Here is a 26,035-nt window from a genome sequence, read left to right on the forward strand (position 1 = left end):
ACATCCGGTGAAGAAGCAGAAAAAGGAGCCCCATGCTCCCCGCCCCCCCCCCCAACCCCCACCAGGCCCCTCCACCAGGCTTATCTCGCCGACGGTTCATCCTTGCGAGGAGCGGCGCTCGGCAGAAAGAGACATCTGCTCACTGAGAGAATGCCCTAATTATTCATGACCATTTAAGCATTCAGGATTTGGTCGGCGCGGCATATGTGGCATTTCTCATAAGTGTGTGTCAGCCTGCCTTGTTAATGGCCCTTCCGTTTCAGCTCGTTTTGTACTCGCGACTGCAAAATGATCGCAACTAATAGTGCCTTTACGCTCTCATTAATTACTTGCAGCCGTTTGCAGGGGGAGAGATGCTTTTCGTGCGAGCGTGACAGCGACGGGATGTTTTGGGATCTATCGTAGAGCCTGCTTTCACAAAAGAAATAAAACACGTAAGACCGTAGTGCGGGTAGGGTAAAACTTCAAGAGTTGAAAACGCCCTTGCGGAGCGTAGTCTTCAGACTCATTTTGTAATTCCTAAAATCGACAATGACGGGATGCTTTTCAATACGTCGTAGAGGCTGTTGTCAGAAAAAAAAAAATCGAAAGTCGTACTACCGGTTTGGTGAAATTTTCATGAATGTTCAAAAGGTCCTTGCGAATTGTTGTGTTCGGACTGATTTTGTAATTCGGAAAATCTATCTATCGGAGAGCCTGTTCCCAGAAAGAAAAAAAAAAGATATGTGGAAAATGGTCTGGTCTGTTTTGAGTTATGCAGTAAAGTAACATGGGTTCTTCTGAGATGATTTGCTGATCATCTTACTTGGGACGTTCTTTACCCAAGTTGTGCAAGAAAACAAGAAAATCATATTTGCTCTGGCGCTTTTTGCGGCGTACTCTCGGATCTTGACAAATACAAGATTGTTTTCTTTTTTTTTTAATCGTCCGACTCGCTCGTCTCTCCCGTCACGCGTTTGTGTGGACCGCAACGAAACCTCGTCGCCCCGATTGGCTAAATCCGGCCGGCCCAGCGTCATCTGTTCCCAGCTGTTTACCTTTAGCTAAACAAAGAAGTCTGCCTTTTTGTTGTCGCCGGGATGGAGTGCTGCGTCGGCTGAGAGCTGTTATTCAACAGACCCCCCCACACACACGCACCGCTACCCCCCCCCCCCGTCTCTGAAAAGGGCCAATTCAAGAGAGGGAATCAATGGCGGCTCGGAGGATACGAGGAGGGAAGATGTCAACGCGGGGGGTTGCGGGACACTTAGGAGCCACTCGCAATCCTTCTTCTCAAAAGGAGCCCGCCGGACACAAAGGACGGCCCGTCACAGGAAAACGTGAAACGCAAACAAATAGTCGCACGCGCCTCCCCGGCCGGGTTCGGGCGTGCGCGCCGGCGGCTCTCCCGGGAGCCGGGGTTTAGTCCATCTCTCCGGAGGAGGCTTAGCCAAGCCGCGAGGTCTCGTTTGCATCTGCAAATGAGACGCAACCCGGCTGGCCCGTGTCACCTTGGCAACAGGCCATCGCCGCCTCCCCGCCTGCTACGTTAGCCGCCGCGCTTGCCTGTCCGCCCGCCCGCCTCTTCCCGCAGGAATCGTCCGTCTGCGCTGCAAAAAGTGCCGGACCGAAAACGAAAAAAAAAAAAGGATCTTGAAAATAAGGCGAATGTTCTTGTTTTGAGCCAGGAGATCTGCCAATGGGGTAAAAAAACACCTAGTTCAACAACGGTTTGAGTTCAAAAACCAGTCAGAAATTTTTCACGTAAGCAAGTTGCAATTTAAACAAAAGTGTCTTGCTCAAGGACACTTGGACAGGGTCGCGCTGTTGTTGGGATCCAACCCGCATTCTCTCGGGTTGGCGGGTAACCGCTCAACCGCACCGCAAAATGTGCAAATACGGGAAGAAAAACAAATCGTAAAAAACGGTCAAATTTTCAAGCAAAAAAAATCTGCCAGTAGAGTAAGAATTTTTTTCCTGCTGAGAAAATCGTTTTCTGAATGTTTAGAAGAACGATTTGAGTTTAAAAACCAGTCAGAAAATAATCGTTTAAGCAAGTTACAAATTAAATTGAAACGAATACCATAATTCCCCAAATGCAAGATGCACCTGACTATAATGTTGGGCTCAAATTCTGCTATTTTCATTCAAGGCGGCGCTAAGTAACATCTTAAGAACTAACTGTTGCTAGCATGTTATCAAGTAGTTGTTAACAAGTAGTTGGATCGACAAACAAACTCATTCGGGGCATGTTATCATAAATGACAAAATTCTTACACATTTTTTAAGAGTCCGGACATTAAATTCCAGATACTTAAATCGATACTTGAAGTGCATTCATTGATACTTAAGGACATTCATTTCCAGATACTTCAGTATTAAATCGATACTTAAGTATCTGGGATCGAATGTCTGGACTCTTAAAAAATGTCAAAATATGTCCCTGGCGTTGAATGGATTTAAAAGAAAGTACAGCTTACAGACACGCGTAGACCAGATTTCACAGCGAGACGGAGAGATTTTTTTTTTCATTATTAATTACCCAAATTATTTCACAGACCCCCACTTTGACAACCACAGATCTATGTAACCGCTAAAGTAGACTTATACTGGTGTTTTTTTGGAAAATTCACCCAAATTGCAGTTACAAAGGGGCGTCAACATGTACTCTGAGAAATACGGTAATCGTTGTTTGTCTCCAAGTGATCAGCTGCTTCTTTTATAGCGTCATGAGTCAGTGCTCCAGTGAATCAAAACAGCCCCAGACCATGTCAGGAAAATGATGTGTGGCCGTGTCATTTTATTTGTGCTCACAACACTCATTGTTAGTCAAAAAGGCGTATCCATCCGCTCAACTTGGCTTTTCGTCGCTCCTCTTTTGGAACCTTGCCCCCCCCCCCCCAATACGCTGCACACATCCTGTTTACTCTTGTGACAACTGGCTGAGAAGCAGCAGCGGACAATTTGACTTGGGTTAAGTTCCTCTTGAAAAAAAAGAAAACAACCCAAAAAAAAAAAAAAAAAAAGAAATCCCTCAAGACACATTCAACAGTCCTTTCCATTAAATAATCTTTTTTGATGCTTCCAAGTATAAACCCAACTTCCGTCTCAACTTTACTGGCAATATTCACAACTATAAATATATATACTGTATATATGTATGTATACACACCATATATTTCGGACTATAAACCGCGTCTTTTTCCTCAAGATTTGAGCCCTGCGGCTTATAGTCCAGTGCGGCTTATCCGTGATTATTATTTTTTTTTTCTTTTGCTGCGGCTTATAGTCAGGAAAATATGGTGTGTGTGTTTGTATATATATATATATATATATATATAAAATGCTACTATACTAGCAGAGCTAAAAAAAAAACAAAAAAAAAAAAAACACCCGCAAAAATCTCGTGCCACGCAAAAATTGCCATCCACGGCACTGAAAGCGTTAAAGGCAAGCACTCGATATGGCTCCGACCTCGGCGGGAAGATTCTTATATACCCGCGGACCTTTGTCGCACGTGAATGCAAAGAATGAGCGGAATGGACGTAATGTCCACGCGACGGCCGGGAGTCAGAAGCGCGCTCCTCGGCCGAGACATTTCTCAGCGGGTTACGGAATGTTTGGCGTCGGCTAATAGGAGAGCGTCGGTGGCGGGTCGGCGGGCCGTCGCTACTGTCCGTTCACATGTATGTGGCCGCGGCACTGGAATGAAAGTTTACCTCCCGTGTCAAACGTCGACGTTAATACGAGCGCCCCGTGATCCCGTCCCTTCGTTCGCCTTAGCGTCGGAGAGTATTTAAGAATATTTGTCCTCATAAATAACATTTCGCCGACAGACGTGAAGTATGGTGTTTTCCGGACTCTCGGTGAACGGGATAGGAAGGGACCCAAAAGTCAAGATCCATACACGAGGCGCACTGAAAATGAGAGTATTTCAAATGTGCCTTATAGTCTGACAGCGATAGCATTTTTCTTGTTCTTTGTCAATATGAGCGCAATGCAAATAAACAGAAAAGGGAAATTCTTTTGCGTGCGTCGAAATTGTCAAGTTATCAGAGCGGACTTTTGGTCAAGTCGGAACTTGACCAAAAGTTTCCTTTTTTATTTGTCTGTATTTGAGTTCGGGGCGCATGCAGGGAAGCGACCTCCCGCCGCGGGTAACCTAATGGTCAGCTACGATTGGCAACATTGATGAATGTCCGCCTTGTTTAAACAAACGCCCCCTCTTGCTTCCTTCTGCTCGCCGCATCAGCGGAGCAAATCTAATTGATAAGCCATCCCCACCCCCTAAGAGAAAACGGCATCCCGTCACAACGAATGTACGAGAGCTCCCGGTGTGTGCGGACAAGGATCTGTCCTCCCACACGTGTGACCTCATTTTTTTATTTTTTTTTCCAAGACATCCTGTAGGCAGTGAGCCACACCTCCGGCTGCCTTCGCCGCGGGTCACGGCGTTTTCGGCGGAACCTTCCGAGCGCTCGGCCGCCCGTCGTCGTCGTCCCCCGTCGCCTTTAGTCACGGATCAATGTCAAATGAGGCTCCTTGGCTTTCTTTGAAATCGCTAACATTTTCTGGATTCCTCTGTTTTCAGATAGGACTCACGAATAGTGACACAGGCGCCGTGTCATGAAGAAAGTTGGCGAAGGCCGGATGTTTAAGATGGATGCTGGGATGAGGCCTGGCTGATCCTTATATATGCTAATTAAATCAATAACAAGATGTTACAGATCATATACACACATCAGTGGGTGTACCTTTGCTAGCTCGGATTTTTCTGGGCTCAAAATCACTCGCTTGCTCAAAATCAAAATGTCGCCTTTAGGCCGAAACGTGAAATCGGCTAATCGGGTAACAATGAGCCGGAAAGTAAAAGGGAATAACTAAATGCTTGGGAAGATCGAGAAGCCGTACCAAACAGACATGTTGACACTAACCCGAAACCCAAACGAACACTCATAGCAAAAAGCACATTTTTGAACAAAACGGATTAAGTTATATTAGTAGTAGCGATATGAAGAAGATGATGACTGCGTGTATGTTCATTCTATTATTTTAATAAATTTCACTGAGACGTTTATTGATATCGGTGTTGGTTTTTGCTCACGCCTGCAGTTACAGTTAAAGTTGAAACCTTCAATACAGTCATTTGTAAATACAGATGCCACGGGCACTCCTTGAACGTCAAACTACTAAAATGTACTTCAATTTTCAATTATTAAACCTCATACATGTACATTATACATTTCCATGTCTTGGCTGTAGGTGGTGGGATCACGGTGAGCCGCGGTTGACCTACGAGTAGGGGCTTAAACGTCTAACTAAAACCAAGCAAGGAGCTGACCAAACGTGATTAAATAAAAGGTTTACACTCTGATTTATGAGAAAAGGTAAGAGGATCCCAAAGCTTTTTTCCTCCTTGTCGGTCTCTTCCAGCTTCTTGTGTGTGATTGAGGCAGAGAACTTCTTCCGCAGGGACAAAAAATAAATCAATACTGTTCTCACTTGACTGGCCAGTCAATCAACTCAAGGGGCACTCCTACAAGACACACGAGTGGCTCCCGGCGAGACAATGGACCAAAGAGGTACATTCTAGGTACATTCTAGTCTTACGTAGAATTACGGCGATGGCTTCGAAATGCGCAACGTTTGTTTTGTGTTGCAGCAGGCGGACGGCAACATTACTACGACGAGCCGCGCTAAATTTCGTGGAGGCCTGCCGAGAAAAAAAGCGTTCATTTTTCAATATTCTTTTTCCCCCTTCAGCTTTTGTGAATATTACAAGGTTATTTCTTATTTGGATTTTTCTCTCAGAATCGCATGTGAAGGAACGTAACAACTACCCATGAAGCTCGGTAAAGGAGAATGACATTGGCCACAAAAGAAGCAATTACATTTTGTTGGAAATTTTGCAAAGCGTTGCTTGCCTTGAAATGTTTTGTCATTGTTGTTATGATTTTCTTTTAATAGTAGGCCAAGTTCAGCAAAGACCGGCGGATTTTTGTGAAACTTCCTCGGCGGCGCCTTATGGACCAAAAAAGAAGATGGGGCAACTTTAAATATATAACACATTTCAAATAAGAATTTATAGACTTTTAGAAAAGAGAGTATAAAAAGAAATAAAAGTACTGTAATTCCCTCATAAAATGCAATTTTATTCCCTAAAAGAAAAGGCCAAAAGATGTTTTTTCAACACCATTAGAAGAAGATCGATCCCTCATCCACATAAGCGGAGTTTTGACGCACAAATGTCCATTTTGATGTCAGCCGTATCCTTACTGACAATAATTATCGTATTGGGACGCTATGATGCGAAATATAACGGTTGCGTCTTATACACAGGTGCGTCCTATATTTGGGGAATCAGGCAACTTTTTGAACATTTCGAGGCTTCCCGGAAATGAAAGCCGAGACCTTAAGGAGATTGTTTTTGTCCAAATCCCGAAACGGACATCTCCGGTCAAAAAAAATCCAAAGTAATCTCCGGGACATACGTCCGCTTTGGTAAAAAGGCCTCACGAATGTTAGCTATTGTCAAAAACAGTCTTTTTGATTTTTCACGAGCAGACTTCCACAAACACTGTCTCAGGTTTCCATGAAACTTTTGAGTCCGGGTTGGAAAACCAGCACGTTTTGGTGCGCGGGGATCTTTGAAAGCGTCCAATTTGGTGCCGATCCAAATCGGGGACTGTTCGACCTTGGCTAGCGTCTTGTTATTTCTAGTATGATAATTCTGCTGGAAAACGCCTAACCCAAAAAAAGGAAAGCGTGCTTGTTTGATTCCGGCGTTGGAGCCGTCCTTGGAAGACTGCAGCAGATTGAGCCAAGACGGCAATAAGAAAGTAGCGCGTGGCAGATAAGCAGCGGTAAAGACGTGCAAGCCTGAAGGTCAGGCCTGCCGGTGCTCGGAGCTCCCCGAGCGCTGTGGATTCTGCTGACATCCGCTGTCTTTGTTCTGCGTAATTGGCTAAAAGACTGAGCAACTATATTTACACAGGAGCCCCCCCCCTCCCCGAAGAACATTCATTACAGGCTGAGCCAACGGAAAAAAAGAAAAAAAAAAATCGAGCAAAACCTTTGGAGAAGCGGCGCATGTTTGCAAAAGGATGGCAGATAATATAGTGGTCGTGGCACCGTTTAGCCCGATTGGGAAGCTTGGACGTGTGTTAATAGCACACTTGTGTAGAACACGCCCCTACCAAAATCTGGTACCAAATACATCAACTGCCAAAGTAATTAAGTAATTTCGCCGGGGAAGTCAAATAATTAGTACATAGGACAATCAATAACCAAAGCAAGTCAATCTTTATTAAATACTTCATTAGATAAAGTCATCAATTATTTTAGTACCTATTACCTCAAGTAATCGATTATTTTACCGAATCATGATTCCTTGGGTACTCAATTACTCAAAGTAATCAATGACTTTAGTACTTAATTATTCCAAATAATCCTATCCTCCATTTCTGAAATAATTGATTACATTAGTACGTCATAACCTAAAGCAATTATTACCTTAGTACTGAACTACCTAAGACAATTGACTACCTTAGTACTTTACTACCTTATTCAATTATTTTAGCGTTCCATTCAGAACCCGCCGTTTTTAGACCCTCCTTTAGCCAAACAATAGAAAAGTAAAGGTAAAATGAAATCCCAAACAAATTATATATATATATATATATATATATATATATATATATATATATATACATACACACACCTATAGTGTGTATGCATATAGACTTGTTTATTATAAAGCTGTTGTTGCCCCCCCCCCCAAGAAAAAGAGAATTGTTTGAAGGATTTTACAGTACGCGTAGTACTGCAAGTGAGCGGATCTGACATGTAAATTTATAGATCACAGCTTAGGTTGTCTTCAAGAGGCATTAGCAAGAATCCAGCAAATGTAATTGAAATGAAATATCCCCCCTTGGCTGTCCCCGCTCATGTAGATCTTTATCTGCTCCTGGGCCGCGCGCGACAATAAAACGCATTCATCCATCCAGATGAAGAAAGACAGAAAGAAAGCACATCAAAAGGGAAAAGGCCTCTCGACTAACACAACATGACCTTTGGCGATGTTGCATCATCATTTATCGTGGCGAAAGCCAGAGGGAGAGAGGGAGGGGGAAAAAAAACAAAACAATCCGAGCTCATTTTTTCCATTGATTAGTCACAGCGCAAAGCCGCCTCGCCGAAATAACTCCGCAACATCAATTACAAACCGCGAATGAAACATTGTTGTGTTTTTAGCCAGCCGAGGTTGGGCGAAAAGGGGAAGTGCGCCTGCTTTCCCTCCGCCGTCCGCACTGGGCAAGCCGAGCGCCATTAACATTCACGTAAACATGACGGCGGCGTGGAAGCTTCATTTGTATGCGCGCAAGGTAAAGGTCACTGCTTTTGGAAATATATAATAAGTCAGCCCCTGCAGTTTTGCGCGGACGCATGCATTATTTAAAAGCTTCTCACTTCACCCAGAGCGCCGTTTTAATTTCTCTTACGCCGTATTTGCTTTTCCACACGCGCATGCAAAATAGATGCGGCCAAGATTGACTCGATTCAATGATATTTTGAAAGAATTTCCACTTTTGGACGTGCCCGTCGGGTACCTTGTTAACCGCTTCCTGTTATTTTCTGCAACAGGAACTCGATGGTCATTGCACCGCAGGAGTTCAATGGCAGACTGTCAAACGTCCTCTCCCGAGCGACGGCCTCACGTTCTGCAACCGGTCGGCGTAAACGAGCATTTAACAAGCGGCGGGCAAAAATAAGGGCACTTAGCCCGGGTAATAACATAGGAAACAGACATTCAAGTCATTTCACTGCGCGCTGTTTGAATAGTTGCTGTTGCCACTCCAGTCCTGTGGGAGGCAGCAAAGTGGAACCTTTCTAGCTTTAGTCACAACAGCATTAGAAAGAAAAGCGTTAAAAGTTTAGTTGTAAATGGTTATTTTGCATCCTTACTCCATTAAAAAAATGTCTAAAGCAAAGACAAACCCATTAGTAGAAAATCGTATTTTCAGGGGATGCCGCGGGCCGCTTAAGAATGGAACGAGGGCGGCAAACGGGCCCCGGGCCTTAGATTGAACACCCTAGTCAACCCGCCCCCTTGTGTTAACCTATCAGCATCCTAGCTCCGGCTGTTTCTTGCCCAGATGTTCCTCATCGCCTGATTAGTTTGAGTGTTTTATTTCCCCACTTAGCTTGACTTCTTGTCGAATCTTTCTCATGTCATGTCGCGTATATCTTTGTCTTGTTTATCCGCCTGCCTGATCTAGTACTTTTTCCAGTCCTGCTTTTCCCGCATCCTGGTTCTGGTACCCCCCTTTTTAATTAAATATGGACTTGGGCAACAAGTCCTCGCCTCAGAGCTTCCCTACACTCGGGTCTATAATCACAACGACAAGTTAGTTTTCATCAGCCGGGACAATCCTCTGGACGTTAGAGTGAAAAACACAAAAGAAGCATTTGAAGAAAGCTGGAAAATCGTGATAAAAGCCAAAGGGGATGGCATTAAAGGGGATCAAGGACTTTTTTTTTGTACAAAATGAAAAACACATACAAAAGCAAATAACACAAAAAGGTTTACGGAAGACAAGGGCGTCCTATTGAAAACACAATAATGATGCTAAAAAGCCCGATGCCACAGGACAATCAAAACAAATCCATATGAATGATTTACAACTAGGTAGGGTATCAATTATTGACGGGTAAGGTCTCTCTTTTTTGTTTATTTTTTTGTTTCTTTCTGGCTCCGGGAAAGGCAGCAGCGTGTAATTAGCGGCGAACATAACCACCAACATGTAGCCAAAGCACAAAATCATATCTCACGGGCATCTTTTTTTTTCCTCCTTCCGTCGCGTCGCAATTTGCAAGTTTATAACGCGTGACCACCACCTTATTATTTGGCGTAACAAAGCAAGCTCGAGTGCTGATGCAACCGAATGAAACGGTCCAATTTCCCACACTCGCTGCGCGCTCTCTTTGTCCCTAATCCGCATTGTTTTTTTGTTTTTTTTGTTTGTTTGCTCGGGTGATAATCCTTGCCAATCATACCGAGCGTATTTGTTATATTGTTTTTTTCCTCCCCTCAAATTATTATGAGGGCCTGAGCACCGGGCAGTACCGAAGTCCTCGCGGAATTGCTGCCGATATGATTTGTTAGACCAATGACCAACCAACTTTGGAGGGGCTTCAGCATGCGGGAAAACTCAGCAATTTTTGCAATCCTGCGCATCCTCCTGAAAATAAGTATTTTAGCTGTCATCCCAAAAAGAAAAGCCCCATTCCCACTGCGACGGTAACATTTGCAAGTGTTCACGAAAGTAGCAAACGCCCGTTCACGTTAGGGTTCGTTCAAGGTCACCTAGGATGTTTTTAAGACATTCAGAAAAAGTTTTCAAAGATCAAAATTTCACTAAAAACAATGACCATATTTTCCACACTGTAAGGTGCACCGGATTATAAAACACACCTTCAATGAATGGCCTATTTTAAAACTGTTTTCATATATAAGGTGCACTGCATTATAAGGCGCATAGAATTGAAGCTACAGTAGTGGCAGTCTTGTTTTTGTGTGACGCAAGGACATTCTGAACATGTTCAAAATTTCACCAAAAGCAATGACTGTTTTTTCCGCACGATAAGGCGCACCTTCAGTGAATGGCCTATTTTAAAAGTGTTTATTTATAAGACACACGTGCATTATAAGGCACATACAATAGAAGCTACAATAGTGGCAGTCTTGTTTTCTTGTGACTCAAGGAAATTCTGAAAATGTACAAAATTTCACTTAAAACAATGACTGCATTTTCCGCACTGGAATTTGAAAACCGTTTTCATATATACGGCGCACCGCATTATAAGGCGCATAGAATAAAAGCCACAGTAGTGGCTGGGATTGCCTTATGCATCCGGGATCTGAACTACAAAATGTAATATCAACAGCAGCCAGAGGCGGCGCCAAAAAACAAAGATCAAGCCAAACAAAGCACAAATGAATGGACTGTTAACAGATCAACTAAATCAGTTCCAAAACATCATTATTTCTGGTGCGGCCCGGTATCGCTTGGGGACCTCTGATTTAAGCCACAGTGCAGATTGAGGTAGACGGCGAAGGGGAGGAAGGAAAACAGTTGCCCGTGAGGAGGCTCGGATCAGAGTTTTGGGAGAAGTTTGCCAATAGGTGTGATTGAGATTTTTTTTTTTTTCCACAGGTCTTGAGTGACTTTTATTGTTATTATTGTGTATTATTTAAGGCGCAGTGCAGATTGAGGTAGACGGCGAAGGGGAGGAAGGAAAAGAGTTGCTGGTGAGGAGGCTAGGGAGTTAGCTGATGTAATTGAGATAGAATTAGATGGTATCAGCACCGGGGTCGCCATGAATAAACAGAGGGAGGGCAGAGAGGACAATTGAGTGTGTGAAGGAGAAAAAGGCCGCCCCAATGCATGCGTGTGTGTGCGTGAGTGTCATATGCCTTCAAGCATATGTGTAGCTTTGGTGCGCGCGTGTGTGTGTGTGAGCGGGACTCATTGTTGTGTTGTGGCGGGGGAGGGGCAGCCTTCAACATAAGCCTCAGAACTGACAGACTGCTGCTTTCCCCGGTGGACTTTTGCCTGTTTGTGCTGCACGGAATAAAAGACCTCGCTGGCGGGAGGAGGAATACCTGGGGGACGCTCACCTACACAAAACACCATCACACAACAACGCTTGCCTCTCTTTGTCTCAGCCGCATCTCTCTTAACCATCTCCGCTCATGGCGGCATCATCCGTATCAACAATCAGCAGCTAGCGCGCGATAAAGACTGACAAGAAATCGTCTATTTACGCCAATCAACAAGTATTTGCAGAAATTTTAGAAGTACCGCATGGGGCTAAGCATCACTAATTGCTGAGAATGTTCCAAACATCCCATTTTGAGCCAAACAACTTCAAAATGTTAAAGGGATGCTAACGCTAGCAGCCAGCTGTCACAAACGATCACGTTGCTTGTTTCTTCAGTAGCACCAGAAACTGCATGAAGCCTTTTATGATAAAAAGAATGCAGGATAACAAGAAAACCGCTCCTTCAAAACAAGGTCATGTTAGCATCTGAAAGGATGCTGAAACTGTTTTGTTTTTTCCCCCCGCCATTTTTTAGTGGAGGGCTAAAGTCATAGCTTTTGATCATGTCATTTATTTAAACATGCGTTTTAACAAAACGCTGCGTACAAAACTTCGGGGAACGATGAACACTTACAAGTTGCAACGTTAGCAGCTAGCAATAGCTCAATACACGCCTTGTGTAGCATTAAACTCCGGCTTTGGTGGACGTTTAGCTTAATAACCAGGGCGCTTTTAGAGCTAGCTTGAGTTGCAGATTTTGGACGACGCAGCTGTGCGATACGTTACATTTTGTGAAACTACTGTGAATTAAATGACAAAAAACAGTCACTTTCCGCCACGAAAATAATAAACCCCATTTTGCTGTATTATGAGTTGACTTTTAAGCTGCTTTGCCTCCCACTGACCTAAAAAAAAAAAAGACCACTCAATCAACATGCAAAAAATAGCTCAAGATAAAACCAGGCTCACGTTAGACACTAACTGTTCCATGAACCAAGTGCAGTAATTCCCCAAAAATAAGATGCGCTTTTTTTTTTTCCAAAAATGAAGGCAAAGAGTATAGGTGCATCCTATAAAAGGTAAGTTAAAGATTAGGTTGTTTTTTTTCGGAGGTCTTATGTTGCCCTTTATAGAATGCACCCATATTTTTAGCCTTCATTTTTGGGGAAAAAAACTTGCTCGCCCCGTAATAGTACCGTAATTCCCCAAATACAAGATTGCAAAAGGGCGGAAGTCAGTTGGCTGTTAGCAGCCAATGTCTGCTGCCGCTAGCAGCATCACATGTTAGCTGACATTGGTATGACAGTATTTTCCAAAAAAGAAGCGAGCAGACTGAACCAACGTCCGAGTCCATCCTTTTTCACGCGGAGGAATATTACTAAAATGTAAAGGCTTTGATGTCTCCAGCTGATTCCATTTGAGGTATTCCATTTAATTTGTTTATTATTTGAGGTCTTTTGGCATATACACACTATCATATACTTGATGAAACACGGATGCTGCGCAACTATGAGTAGTTTGGATGACCGTACACAAACAGAATCATTAAACAACACAATGGGATCGAAACATGACAAACAAGGATCTGACCGGTCATTAGCTCATTCTAAAAGGAAGCTAACGTTAGCAGCTGTCTATCTGTTTGCCTTTTTTCACCTTGGCTGCTCTCAATGACTCAAACAGTTACCTGTCCCAAAGAAAAAAAAAAAAAAAATGATAGCGAGCTGTTGGTAGCAGTTCAACAAAAAGATTGGGCAGTTGCTTTCAAACTGAAATAGAGTAAATAAATGCACTTCATGGGGCTGTAAAAAGACATGCTGGTTTAGCTTATATAAGAGCAAACCCATGCGCCCGCTCCACTGTAGCATGAGGATTTACGTTGAATAGCTAGCTTTAGCGGTTGCTTTTGTTCATCTCGGGGGCTTTGAACATTGTACTTGAACAAAAGAACGGCTAACCCTCCGACACAATGGCATATAACAACACTCTGCCCGGCGCAAATGCTTCCAAGAAGTTGACTGACATCAAATGCAAACTAACGTTGGCGGCCAACTGCCGCGACAGTCGCGGGACAATTTGTTTTCGACGTGAGCAGTCATTCTAAAAACGCTCCAAATGTTTCACAGCTAATGTGACAAATAACATGTTACGACGCCAGTGTCGATTTTACGTTACGTAGCGCGCACTTAAAAAGGTCATGTTGATTTCTTGTCACATTTCAGGCCAGCAAAGCTCTATTACTAAGCTACGCTATCATAAAGGCTTAATCACAGTCATTATATGTATGAAAACCCTGACTAATCCACGAACTTTAAAAAAAAAATGAAAAGCACAGCAGTAACTCAACATGTCTCCTTGTTACGTTTGATTATATATTACATTTTTATAATTTGTTCCATCCGATCACCAAACCAAAATTTAGCAGTAAGCAGTCATTTTTAAAAGCATCTGTGTTTTCTTTAACTCATTCAATCCCAAAGACATATTTTTACATTTTTCAAGGGTGTAGACATTCAATCTCAGGTACGTAATATTTTTTCCAAAAACTGTTTGGCAAGATGGCCCAAAAAGTGGCTGGTACTGTATGAATTAAGAACAAAAGTAATCCATGCTTAAGAACTAAAACAATTACTTTGGTATTAATTGATATCTTACGCTACTTTAGTACTAAAAGTAAATAATTAATTTAGTACATTATTACAAAGTACTAAATTGTCCCCTATAGACACTTAAGTACTAAAAATGTTATATTATTTTAGTACTTAATTACCTAAATTAATTGATTACTCAGGCTACTTTATTACCAAAAGTAATGGAATAATTTCATATTTCATTACTAAGGTACTTAAGTACTAAATTGGTGCGTCTTAGTAATAGATACTTAAGTACTAAACATTGTTATTTTAGTTCTTAATTAAATTGTATTAGTACTTAATTACCTAAAGTAATCCATTACTTAGTGCACTAAGTACCAGCCATTTTTAGACCCTCCTTTAGCCAAACATTTGTTTTTCTAAATGAACACACGAGATTGAATGGAGCAGCTCGGTGACGCAGTGGTTAGCACGTCCGCCTCACAGATTGGGGACTCGAGTTCAGCTCCACCTGTCTCCGGCCTTCCTGTGTGGAGTTTGCATGTTCTCCCCGAGCCCGTGGGCACTCCAGCTTCCTCCTACACCCCATTTTGTACATATTAAACACATATATATATATATACAGTATATATACACATCTATGTTAATACTGCAGGTGGTCCATGCAACAAGTTGTGACACTGCCCTATCATTTTCACACGTGTTTTTTGACAGGGATCTTGGGCACCCGCTATATACGAGGGACACAAGCCTCGCATAGCCAAGCGACAGCAACAGAAATCGTCGTCCCGAGCAGCGCCAGACATGCGTACGTTGAATGGGAGCGTGTTCTGGCTAGTCTCCCAGGAAGCGGCCCTCGAGGAGCCACAATCAGCCTCCCCCCTTGTTCCTTTTGAGAGGTGACTGGTGAGGGGCAGGTCCATTGTTAAGGACAGCTGGGCCTCCGGTTTCTTGGATACTCTCTGGGGGTGATGTGCACCCAATATGAGGGGATTGGGTTTCTACCACCCACACTCCCTCCATCCCCCCATGCTTCCCAACCCCCCAGCACATCTGCAGCGGCATTGACGGTGACTCCGCTCGCAGCAAAGGACACCTCTGGATGAAAAAGCTATTACACCTAAATGTGCGCAGAGTAGCCTCCAGAGACCTAAGCCTTTTAATATAGCCTTGCTAGTTGACATTAGGAGGATTACACACTAAGTAACTAGCACATAAAACGTTGCAAAACAGCAGCGGTTGTTGTGATAATCACCTTTTCATTTCCACGCTTCGGATTCAATTCATTTGACCCTGATTTCATCATTTGTGTAGCCCTGAATCAGCGCAGGCTCAAAAGGCTTCACGGGGGGAAAAAAAGTCATACGGAACACCGCGAATACACAACAACATCCCCTGAACAAAGCTCCCAGAAGGGAAAGGAAAAACTCAGAAACCCCATCGGGGGAAAATAAGAAACCTTCAGAAGGGACTGCGGGTGGGAGGAGCCCCATTCCAGGCTCAACAGGTTGCACTCGATGCCGAGAGCTCAAATAACATATTGTGCCTTATTAGGCAGGAAGTGTCCAGCGTGTCCAACAAATTCCCCGGCTGCAATGAAGTCAACGCGACGTAGCGCTATCGGACTTTGGTAGAAGCGTTTTTTTCTTTTTTTTTTTGCATTTGCACTCGCATAAAAGTTCTGTAAGGAATTTGATCAAAGTGTTCAAAACAGCCAATAAAAGATAACGTTCGTTGTTGAAGACAGACCAAATTCTAAACTTCTCGCAGCTGCAGGGCTCGTTTGTTGTTTACGATTGGAACGTTTTGAGGTCGGGCCTCGTAAACGTCCCGGGGCGAGAAAGGGGTTAGTTGCTCGACATTGCACAAAAGGGTCACGCCTGAGCGATCCCGCAAAGGTAAACGACAGAGACGGCAAAGCGATTGGTCGGATAATTCCCGAACGAGCGATCGAACAGCAGCTCTTTCTGGTCGGCCTTCTTTGCGTTGGGCCCGCCGCTATTGTTCCGGCGCCCCTCCTTTTTCCCACACTTTCCTCCTTCCCCGTCGACCCGAGGGAGCGCGGTGATTGGGTGAACGGAGCCGCTCTCGGCGGAGTGCGCGCCGTCTGTCACTATCCTTGTGGCAGCAGAGTGGGATGGAATAAAGCTCCCCAAACGGGGCTATTAAAGGCTATTTTCATCCCCGCGCGTCTGTTTCTGTGGGCTCGTGCTCCATATTTAGAGCTGCCACCGGTGACGCTAATGAAACGCGTCCCCGTTTTCGCCCGTTGAAATCTACTTATGTAATCCTCCTCCTTTGCGTCAACAGGAGTCGGCTCCACCTGACCATCTGGGCTCAGGCCCCGCGGTCGTTTTACCGACAACAAGCAGTCAGGTTCTCTCCGGCCTCGGTTACGGAAACGCTAGCTGCCGTCGGAAATGTTGGGAAGTCTCTTTGGAAACGACTGCCGAATCCAAGAAAAACACAATGGGCGTGACCTCCCAAACAAAGCCCCGGCCTGGATCCAGTCATTCCAGTGCACAATGCGGGGAGGTGACCCATCCCTTAACCACTTTGTGCGGAGAGGTGAACACGTCCGTGTGATGGATGGCGCCGGTGGTAAAACACATCCGCGACGACGGCGTTCACCTTGTCCTGTGGAACGCAATAATTATGCAAGGGAAAGTTTGAATCATCTGGAGTTTACATAATCGCACTAAAGGCGCAACTGAGAGGGGATTAGCTTGTTGTGCAACCGCTTTGCTTTATACAACATTTTCTAAGATAAGCGTCAGGACACAAATAAATGATGCAAGCGTTATTGTTTTAATCCTCTAGCAGGCGCGAGACATCTTGACTATATAGTTTTTGATTCATTTTTGTCGTAATTTTGGACTGTTTTTCATTTGGTTGTTTTAGACCATACGTGTCAAAGTCCAATCCTGAAGGGGCGATATCCTGCATGTTATGCGGCTTTCTCTCCCCAATACACCTGATTCAAATGATTGGCTTATTAGCAAGAAGCTTGAAAGTGATCCTAATCATTTGAACCAGGTGTCTTTGAGAGAGAGGTGGGCATACAGAGGTGGGTCCTATATTTGTGGAAATATGGGAACTAATTTTGCTTTTTGTGGCCATGCTGGAACAATGGCTAGCACCAATGCTAACTATTGTTCAACTAAAGGCAAAATCTTGGGGCTGCAGGGAGAGTTAGCTGCCGCTCACCACACTCTGATGCACTGTGTGTTGTAAACTAGGCAAAGTTTTACTCAACCCATTTCATAAACATTATTTATGTTTGTAAAATGTCTGTTGGGGTGGGGGGTGTAAATTCACTTTTCGCAGGGGTGAATGTTATATCGATTGTTGAACCAATCAATTTGACATGAGAAAAAAATCTCACGGCTAACCAGAATACTAAAAAAAAAACCAAATGAATCGAGACAGGCCTAATCTCACGACACCGACGTATTTGCAATCCGGCGGCGAGCCCAAAGCTTTGGCAAACGTTGCCTTTTACTGTCGTGCTCGCATACAATCAAGTAACAAATTGAGTGAATAAAAAGCGAATGGGAACACAATGTTCCCAAATGAGCGTCCCGATAACATAATCAATGGTAGCAAATGAGATTGATGAGAGGCGAGCTTCTCAGAAGGCGCACGCGTGGCAGCGCCGCTGTGCTGTGCTGTGCTGTGCTGTGCTGTGCTGAAAGGGGGTTCTATGGGTCAGTGGAGCAGCTGGTGACTGGGAGGAAGAACTTAACCAGCCCCTCTATTGTGGATCAGCTGTGTCCGCCTGAGCTTTGTCATTCCAAATTGGGTCTCTTACATCCAGAGCCCAGGGAGGTTTTCACATGTAAATGGCGGATTGGGAGCTGCAAATCCCAACGATTACTCACTAAAATGCTACACGAGCTCCCCTCCCCCCCCCCAAAAAAAAGATAATGTAATTCTCAGAGATGCTCAGTTGGTTCTGGGGTGCGTTTGTGTGTGCGGTGGAGGAGGACACAGGCAGGCTCACCAAAGACCAGAGTGTGCCTCCCAGTCTGGAATTATCTTCATGCTTAAGCTTCCGTCTGGTCACCAAACAGTCTCCTCCCTAATTGAATTACTTATGGATGATATAGGAAGTGGCTGTGTGGGCAGCGGCTTGGAGGGAAAAAGCAAAGTCCAATGGATTGAGAACACAGGGGATCTTGTGGGCGTGATCGCCAATTAACGTTACAAATTTGCTTCACTGAAAAGATAATTCCCTGAAAACGCGGCCTCACAATTACGACCTTGGCTCAGGAGTGGCGACGGACAGATACGTTTTTTTGTTTTTTTAGACTCCATACAGATTATTGGACGTCAAGAAGGCCGAGATTTGGAACGGATATTTACCGTAATTCGCCAAATATAATATACATTTTTCACCAAAACAAAGGTATAGCTATAATCAGTAAGTATGTATTTATTTATCAGTAAGTATGACATGTATTTATTTAACTCTTCTCTATTTTCCCTTTACGTGGGAGTTACACGTTGTCTTTGGTGTTTTTTGTCCAAAAGAGACCTTGGTAAATAAGAATTTATGAACAAGTCCCTTCTGAGCCATGTCTTGTGCTCTGGTGGCTAAAATTAAAGCTAAAATGACTACAAAACATTGCTTTAAGCGTCACAAGGGGGAAAAGCAACTGCTAAGGATTGTTTTTGTTGTGCTAGTGTGTCATTAAGTGCATAATGTGCAAGCGCATTGTCCACAATCTGGCACAGAGAGGCAAATCTGTGAAATTAGATTGAGTTCCAGTAAAATGGAACTTAGTCGGGAAAAGTGAGGACAGATCTGGTCTCCGCAATACAAAATTGTCTTGCTCCATCGTCACTGTTCCGAGTTAGCCGTTGTTTTGGTCTTAGGTTTATTTTGAAAGACGTTGAAAAATCCCTTATGAGCTCCTCATTGGTTGCTCACAGACCAAACATCTGCTGATGGAATTCAGGTCAAGAAACGCTTGCCCGCTTGTTGCTCTTGAGGATAAACGAAGAACTAGAACAGGACTCAGAGCGCAGACCTCCGCCAAGGCCAAACAATCCGAGTTGGAATCAGTACGCGGTCACAGATAACAAAGGCATGCTTGTGCTTGATGTTTGACATTTATGTTTTATTTCTTGAAGAGTTCAAAGAAATATTGGAGATGACTGATCCTATTAATGGTTATCTGGTAATCATAATCAAAAAAGAAAAAAAAGAATTCCCAATTGTTCTAAAAGGTGACGCGAAAACATTTGTTTGGGTCATTCTGGGAGGCTACAATCAAGCTCTGATAAAAATGTGACCTCTATGGTGGTGATATTGCAGCTTTTCTCTTGTAGCTTGACTTTATGAGTCAAAACTTTGACATTTCAAAGAACATCTGATGTGAAAGACTCCTTTACAAATTCACAACTCCATCAAAAAGGTTGTTTCAAACCTCTCATGATCACGACGGTGGCATGCCAGGAACCAACCGCCTCTTGTTGTTTGGTGACAAATAAATATCCTCAGAATAGAAAGACATGGAACGTGTGCGCTTAGCTTTTCAAAGGTGAGGAGAAATCTATTACATAGAGCTTGCATTGTTCTTGCGGCTTGTCTTGCCACCTCGCAAGAGGGCGATTAGCTATTGCTTCTGATTAGCTTGTTTGTTTGCCATATGTTGTGCTACATTCACATGCTCTATTCATACTTGCTGTTCAGCTCAGGCTCGGTTGTTGTCATGAGTGAAAGTTAAGTAGGGTACACAAATGTGTAAAGTGAAGCATGTGACGTTACGCATCGGTGATTTCTGTCTGGCATGCGGACCTGCATACTAGTTAAGCAGTAAATCTTGCGCCGCATTTAAATCTTGCTTCAAGTCACGGCGCATTTTGGAGCGACTTCAGGTAAAATGGGTATTCAGCTCAGGCTCGGTCGTTGTCACGAGTGAAAATTAGGTTGGGGACGCAAATGCACAAAGTGAAGCCTGTGACGTGACTCATTAGTGATTTCTGTTCCCGCATACCAGTTATGCGCATACCCGCATACCTAAATTCTAAATACACCTGTTCGTTGAGACTATATGCCTTATCATTTTGGGTGCCTCATGGTCCGAAAAACACGGTATTCCATTTCTGCATGGGTCAACCCCGAGGGCACGGCCGTACCTCTGCTGTCCGTGCAACACAAGGCAAAGAGTGAAAAACAAACACTGGCAAAGCAACAAGAGCAACCTTTGATCACTTCGGTAGCTCAATAAAACGAAGCTTAGGGCCAGACAGCGACGCCTTGAAGAGAGGCCTTCGGAGCACATCTGTGTGCCACATGTGTGCGGGGGGCTATAAAACAAGCGACACCTTCGGGCGCGCCGGTTACACAGGCGATGCTGTTGCCCTCCAAGGCTGCTTCCACCGAGAGCAAACAAGAAGAACTGCGCATTTGGCCTGCCGCCACGGCAGCAAATATCACGCTCTTACACAAACGCTGGCCTCCATAATACAAATCACGCGAAGTATGTTTGCGCTTGGAGGAAAGCGACACACTGGCAAATTTGCTCCATTCAGGCTACTGTAGCTTGAAGGGATAAACGCTAAGCCCCCTGGCTTGCAAGGTAGCTCCTTCACGCAGCATTGGGAGAGGGTGAGGAAGAGCCTCTGTTTCTGACAGCTGTCTTATGCAGAGCACACACAGAAAGGACATGACAAGACGCATGTAAACACGGACTTACTCGTGTTCTCCATAATGCATGTACGGTATACAGCCTATCAGGCGAGGATGCGGGCAATGCAATAAAGCAGCAACGGCTGCCTACTGTGACGCCGCCGCTTCTCTTCCAGGCTGCCCTACTTTCAGAATGGAGTTGATGACTCGGATATCCGCTCTGAATGGCCACTTACTGCAGGTCTTTTTTTTTTTTTTTTTTTGCCAGTTATGAGAGAAAAGCAAGTGGCCTTACAATTGAGGGCAGGGAACAGAGTATGCAGGGCGTATGGTAAGAAACAAGGTACGGCAGAGAAGATGAACGTGCTTTGTTTTAATCATCAGCAACACAACAAACAGATTAAGTGGCTTACTTTGTTTACACAATGTAAAGTCTGCGATCATATGCATGTTTTTGCTAACACTTGCACACAAATAATGGCAGCTGGTACACGCAGGCATTCGGCGTGCTGCTGCTCGTATAGTAGATTTTTCCACACACACATACATATACATATATATATATATATACATATATATATATATATATATATATATATACACACACACACACACACACACACACACACACACACACACACACACACACACACACACAGAGTGCCGTGGACCCCTGTGTTACAGTGTCCCTGGCTTACTGTACGTTTTTTTTATGTTGCAATTTGGAATACTGAGTTTCTTCGTCCCCTCCGCATTTGCAACAAAAGCAACTGTCATGACCCTAGGGAGTTGGCTGTATTTGTGTTGTTTTGTCTCCATCTGCGGGCGTTTTTAGGTGATTGTGCTTATTTTCTGTTGCCGTTAATGCCTCCCTGCAACGGGTCACTAAAATCCCAGTCTGCTATTGGTCGGCGTCTCCTCACGGAGATGCTGGTCTGCTATTGGTCGGCCTTATTCGTTTCAAAATGGCGGAACGGTAAAGTTTTGTTTACAAAACCTTAATCATAGTTCATTTTACTGCTTAATTCAAAGTTGAAAGGGTTAGCCATGGGTCCAAAGATTGACAGTGATGTTAAAGTGAGAAGTAAGAAGATAATTTATATGGAAACGAAGCTGGAGATAATCAAGAAATACGAAGCGAGCTTAGCCCAGGCTACCTTTACTTGGGAATATGGGCATAACAAGCGCCACTCAAAAGGTAAATAAATCATTTCTGTATTTTTTATTTGTGATGTTTTCTGATTGTATACATTTATATTATATATACGTACATATTTATATTTATATGCACATATTACACTGTGGAAAGTACTTAAATGTGTTACGGCCCATTTAATCATTGCAATAATGCCGATATAACATTCAACTCACAAATCTTATGTTTTTCCAATATTGTGCAGCCCTAATATATGGCTATAGGTTGAAAAATAGGTTTCTGTAGGTATGAGCAAATGTAATACAATGCTTTTTAATGGCGTGACAGAACACAGTACATTTACCTTGCATATCCTTAATTTGTTGGGTCTTGTATGGCTTCGCATCGTCATTCATGACAAGCCAGAAATTAAACAGACGATGTTACGCAACCTATCTTCTGGGGCTGCTGAATAAAATGATCTTTTTGAAATATGGAGGCTGCAGAAAACTATGACAGCAATACCTCTGAATAGTGGGAATAATTATGCTAAAGAAAAGACAGATAATGGCAGTTGTTACTGCTTTGGTTGAATCAGACAAGGAGGGACTGTTGAAAGACATTTTGTTTTTTCTTTTCTTAAGTCTGAGCTGTACTGTGTTTGCGTGAATATATTTCTCCCTAGCTTGTGCATGCTGTATGCAAAGCCTAAGGATGTTTGAGAAAGGGAGGCCTAGCATTTAAGGACACGGAAAGGTAGACTTGCTCGGCATGCTGTCACATGTGTACAGTATGTGTTACAGAACAACAATGGAAAGAAGACACCGTTTGTTGACGTAGCGACGAACAGGCAGAGCGAGATTACGGCTTGTGTTTTGGAGGTGTGTCTCTTGACATTAAGGTTAAACTGAGCAGACGTTGCCATGTACATCATTCACGTATACCCTATTTATTGCCGCGTTAGCCATCATCTATCTAGATTGGAGCGCTACCAATGCTTATGCGACTGCTACGTTGGTTTTATTAGATGATGAGACAAATATGCAAATTTTGCTATTGTCTTAACGCATTTCTATTTACCTTACGTTAAAAAAATTGACACATTTTCTGAGGCAACACATTTGACAAATATCATACAACTAATTTGTATGATGACTTTATGGAACAAAAGCGTCCTATCAGCTACCTTTAGGCCCGAAACAAAATCAACTCAGCAATGTTTTGGTATCTGTGACAAGTCAAGTAATAGACGATCCGGTTACAAAACAATTAGCCAGAAAGTAAAAAGGAAAAAAAAAGGCTTTGGAAGATCGAGAAGAGGAACAAAACAGACATGTTGACGCTAAATAAACATTCAAAGTAAAAACCGGACATTTGCACCAAAATGGACTAAGTTATATCAGTGGTCGCGATATGAAGAAAATGATGACGAATGCTACATGTAAGTTCATTCTATTATTTTAATCAATTTTACTCATTTGTCAATATCTGTTGGGTTTTTTTTTTTTGCTCACGTCTTGCAAATGCAGTTTGAAGCTTACTCTGTCCTTTTTATTGCACAAATTTTGGAACTCCAAACATTCCTGTCGGGACCCACATCTTTTAAGTATTGCCAATCCCGAGGACTCAACAATTCCCGAGGTAAAATGAGCACTGGTTTATATTAGTGTTATCTAAACATTTTGCGCAGTATTGAATAAGTCAAACCTTTGGCTTTATTTCATTGATTAAAACTGTATTGACTAGGGGAAAAAAAAAAGATATGTTTTGGGCAGAGTAGCTTATGTAGAACACAAACTTGGCTCAAGCCAAGATTTTCCTTTCGTGTCGTGTCGAGGTACACGATTGATTCGGTAGGCGCGCGAGCCAAGGTGTTTTTTTGTTTTTGTTGTTTTTTTGCTGTTTTAGGTGGATGAAGATAGCGAGCGGATAATGACCCGAGCTACCATCTGTCTGGCACCGGGGGGGGCGGAGACACCTTCAACCTGCCACCGGTCGCTCGCCGCCGCAATCTGCCGCTCCCCGTCGTCCCGGCGACATCTGCTTTTGGGTGACGGCGGGACGAAGGCGTGCACCGGCCCGCACCGGGCTTAGAACAGACGTCACGCGGGCCAAGAGGCGCGCGCGCGCGCGCACATACGCACAGCATCACTGCGGCACAGATGGCCACGGGCGCACTACTGTGGAGATTACAATCTAAGCATTCTCTCTCTTCCCTCCAAGCAGACATGATTGCACTGCAGATTTGTTATGTTTATTCCTATTCCTCAAAAGCGGCCCTCTAGAAACGTTTTGCAGTTGCGACTATCCTTTACAAGACGCCCGCACTCTCCTGATAATAAACGACGCGAGCTACTCCATGACCCGCTTCAAGAAGGACGCGCAAATTGCGCTTGTGGCTTCAGATCCGAACGCGGATTTGTTTGTGTTTACGCCACGGGGGAATTAAGCGTCGTTGCCGACTAGTGCTGTGTATCTATGGCGATATCGTTTTGCTTGACTAGAGTCCCCAGCCACAGCTGTCACAGTTATTTAGTGCCTCTGCGGTAACCTTGGAAACGCCCTCCCCGCACGGACGCGGGCGCGCGCGCCGTTGACTGTTTGCACAAAGTGAAACCCCGATAAACAGGTGACGCGCAGGCAATGTGTCGAATTCGCACCGAGCGGCGTGACAAAAGTAACGTGGCGTGTTCGCAAAGGGGCATCGGGAGCGAAAGGCAGGAAATGGAAAGTGGGTGGCTACCGCTGACAGGAACGCCGAAGCAGAAGTCGCAGAGGACAGGGAAAAAAATGAGAGGAATTCAGGTCAGCATTGGGGGATTATGCATGCCAGACTGGGCATTTCGGTTCCACCTCCGCTGTGGATGAGGGAAGGGCAAGCGGATGACTGAGAGGTGGCGAACATGGCGGAGGGGCAGCTAAGTGAGAAGATCAGCAATTAGGGTCGACTTTGGTCCTTCTTCAGAGGAGCCGGCGAGCAAACTTGCTCGCAGGGAAGTCCGCGTGGATTGAGCAAATAAAAAAATCCAACCTCGCGCTTTAAAGCAGAGGTCCCCAATCACACGGTACTATCAGAGTCTGAAAGCTATTTTATTTTGAAAAACCTTTCAAAACTGGCTAGATTCTCACAGATTTTTTTCTGGCACTTGAGCGCCAAAATTCCACTCGCAAATAAGTTAAATAAGTCAAAAACAGTTGTCCTGTCAAAAGACAACTTCGAAGAAAAAGAAAGCTGGCTGTCAGCTCGCGAGGAGGGTGGACTGTTTACACGTTCTGTCCGCTCCTCTTTTATTCATTGGGTGGCCCTAATTACAAAACCACTTAAGGGCCAGAGGAGTTAGGAGAGACATTATGGCAGCAAGGCAACAAGCGGTTTTTGATCATGGGGGATGTAGTCGCAAGTCCATACACTGTCAGTCCACGCAATATCTGGTCATCTTATTTATCAGGAACGTGGCAAGACCCCGTACTGTTCTATTCTGTGATTAGGTCACCGTACCTGTGATTGGGTCATTAGCGCATCGTGCCTGTGATTAGGTCCTTAGGTCGTCGTGCCTGTGATTTATTACAGCTGCGGGAGCCATACCTCCTCATACTTTATTCACAAACAACTCCAACAGAAAGTATCCATGTCTACCAATACACATGTTGCAGAAACAATTATGGGATAACCTACTGTATATAACAGGGAATACCAGGAGTCGCACTTCAAACAATGACTTCCCGCGGTAAGGACTTCAAACATCACCTCTTCCAAAAAGGACTCACAAACTGACAAGGAATGGATTCCCTACCTTTTTGTTACCGAACCGTTCATGGCAGCAGCCTCAAAAGTATTTGAGGCCCCTGACGTCCCATCTGTGTCAAAAGGGAAACAAGCTGTGGGTTCCCCTTAGTTTGCTGTTAATGGGGAGTTCATATTTTACGTGCAATTCATATTCACCGCTCATCGCCCGTTGACGATAAAACTGTCAAGCATTGATGTGCCCCCCCCCACAATAAAAAATGCAAACATTGACCGGTTCATGGTAATAAAAACGTTGAGGGCCCCTGCTTTAATGTGCGTGTCACAGCAACAGGTGGTGC

General features: G+C 44.0%; 1 protein-coding gene and 1 long non-coding RNA gene across 4 annotated transcripts in view; one reads left to right on the top strand and one right to left on the bottom strand.

Moving 5' to 3' along the window:
- The window catches only part of cited4b (Cbp/p300 interacting transactivator with ED-rich tail 4b), a 67,756-nt gene that overhangs the window by 31,438 nt on the left and 10,283 nt on the right, over window positions 1-26,035 (bottom strand). The gene's annotated exons all lie outside the window — the stretch shown is intronic.
- Window positions 20,812-25,967, top strand: LOC148425982 (uncharacterized). The gene is made up of 2 exons (XR_015865047.1): window positions 20,812-21,055; window positions 23,858-25,967. It is a non-coding gene; the product is annotated as an uncharacterized LOC148425982 (long non-coding RNA).

This window comes from Hippichthys cyanospilos, chromosome 3 (assembly GCF_059441005.1).
Source record: "Hippichthys cyanospilos isolate Australia breed blue-spotted pipefish chromosome 3, RoL_Hcya_1.0, whole genome shotgun sequence".
NCBI classification, from domain to species: domain Eukaryota; kingdom Metazoa; phylum Chordata; class Actinopteri; order Syngnathiformes; family Syngnathidae; genus Hippichthys; species Hippichthys cyanospilos.